At 50.6% G+C, this 2,370-nt stretch overlaps 1 protein-coding gene across 1 annotated transcript in view; it reads left to right on the top strand.

Moving 5' to 3' along the window:
• The first annotated feature begins 2,152 nt into the window (after window positions 1-2,152).
• The window catches only part of STK17A (serine/threonine kinase 17a), a 62,527-nt gene continuing 62,309 nt past the window's right edge, over window positions 2,153-2,370 (top strand). The window contains exon 1 of the mRNA XM_075315150.1: window positions 2,153-2,276. The gene's annotated coding sequence lies outside the window, so the exon portion shown is untranslated. The remainder of the gene's footprint in view (window positions 2,277-2,370) is intronic.

The following is a 2,370-nucleotide window of genomic DNA, read 5'->3' on the forward strand; positions in this document are numbered from 1 at the left end:
ACCTGTGCTGCGGGAAAAAAACTGACTTGTCTCCGTGTGAGTCACCTGGACACTCAGGTGTTTCACATGGACACATGGTCTGGGTGAAGATCTCTACTGACGTTAATTAGTATGCGTGTGAACATGCAACTGATAGGTGTGAAAACGGACACCACATAGATGGGAGACAAGGAGGTGTGAAGGAGGCTTTACACAGTATGATGACCCCAACAGTTTCCTCACACAGTATGCTGGACCCCCCAAGCAGTATGATGATCCCACAGGCACACATACATTGATAGACCACACAGCCCCCACAATATAATGTACCCTATGTGTCTCATACCATGTTATGATGGCCCCCACAGCCTCTTATACAGAATGATGGCCCCAAACAGTTCCAACACACTATGATGAACCCCACAGCTCCCCAGAGTATGATGGCCTCACAGCCCCTCATACAGTATGATGATCCCATAGTTTCCTCACACAATATGATGAACCCCATAGCACCCACCACACAATATGATAGACCCCACCGTCCTACTCACACAGAATGGTGGCCCCACAGCCCCCAATACTGTATGATGGACCCCAAAGCGCCCCTACAGCATTCATGATGGCTCCATAGCACCATATGCAGTATAGTAGGCCTCATACTTCTGTAGCACAGTATGATGGACCCTGCAGCCTCCTACACTATGTATTATGGGTCTCACAGACCTCTAATCCAGGTATGGTGGACACAACAGCTGATGGAAGAGGGAACGTTCATTGCATTATTGTATTTATAGGTATGTGCATCCTGAGGATGTAGATTACGTTGAGATTGGAATGCCTGGCGGATGGGAGTGGAGGGGGGTGATGGTTCGGCTTCAGGTAGGTGCGTCTCCCCAGCTTGCGATCCCAATAGTGGCCATAGCATGATCTGCTGCTATGGGCACTAACTCCCCTGGTTATGGGCCTCAGAATATGAGCAGCCGAGCATCGTAGTGTTCGTTTATCACTAGTGAACATCTTATTATATTTTGTGTTGTAGAAGAAAAAAACAAAAAAAATAAATAAATATTTTGATCACGGTATCGACCTGGAGAATAAAGTTATTATGTAATAATCTAAGCTGAATAGTGAACATTGTTTAAATAAAAGAAATCCACAATTTATTTCTTTTGTACGTTTCACTGCCAAAACATTGTAATAAAAAATCATCAGAAAGTCGTATCAAAAAATGCAGTGAAAACTACATCACACAAAAAATAACCCCATATTGCCAGAAAATTGTAAATCATATGGCTCTCAGTATTTAGACATGAATGCTGCTAAATTGATGAACTTGTCGCAAATCAAAAAGTCAATAAACGATTTGCACCTTTTTTACTTTTTGAGCCTCCACCGCTGCTCCCAGCACTGGTATGACACCGCAGCGAGCGAGCTCAGCACCTCTGTAGACGCAACTACCCGTCAGCTTACAGCCGCTGAGATCACTGATGGGCAGCAGCGCTGTCGTGACGTAAGCAACTCCACCAGCACTAAGAACTGGGAGCAGCGGTGGAGACTCTTTGGTGGAAGCGCGGTTTTATTTATTTTTTATACCAACCTGAGTTGGGGAATTACATTATATCTGAAAGAGAAGAATCCCTTTAAGGGTATTTCAAGGCATTAAGGGGTTCAAAATGTCTGAAGCGCAGAAAGTGTAATACAATGGCTCCTGCGGCGACTGTCTGCACACTCGATGGCTGTGCTATCTCAGCACCACCTGCAGGGCCCGCGGACACCTCCGCTCCTCCGCCTGCTGTCCCTCTACCTAAGCAGCACCTGCCGGTCCCGTGGACACCTCCACCCGCTGTCCCTCTACCTCAGCACCACCAACCAAGCCCGCGGACACCTCTGCCCCTCTGCCCGCTGTCCCTCTACCTCAGCACCACCTGCCGGGCCCGCGGACTCCTCCGCCCGCTGTCCCTATACCTCAGCACCAGCGGAGCGCACGCTTTAGCGCCCTCTATAGGACGAGCTCCGGCCGCAGGTAACACCACGCGCACGCTGAGGAGCACGCCCAGCTTGATTGACGGCTGAGCCACGCCTTCTCCCTGTAGCTTCGCTCTGAGAACCTGCACGGTGGGAGGAGGACACGCCTTCAGGGCGTGGTCAATTTTAATTTCCTGCCTGCGCTGTGGAGCCGCCTCGCTCAGTCAGTCGCCGCTGTGTTGCCGTGTGGTGAGTGTCGCCTTCGCTGCTTCTCTGTACAGGACGACTGCAGCCAGCGGAGCGCCAGCACGAAGGCGACTGAGGAGACCCGGGTATGTCTGTGGCCGTGCACCGCCCGGTGTGGGAGATAACGGGGTGTGACACCGGGGCACTAGGGGGGGAGCTGTGCCCCTAGTGTGAGCCCTG

This window comes from Anomaloglossus baeobatrachus, chromosome 6 (genome assembly GCF_048569485.1).
Source record: "Anomaloglossus baeobatrachus isolate aAnoBae1 chromosome 6, aAnoBae1.hap1, whole genome shotgun sequence".
NCBI classification, from domain to species: Eukaryota; Metazoa; Chordata; class Amphibia; order Anura; family Aromobatidae; genus Anomaloglossus; species Anomaloglossus baeobatrachus.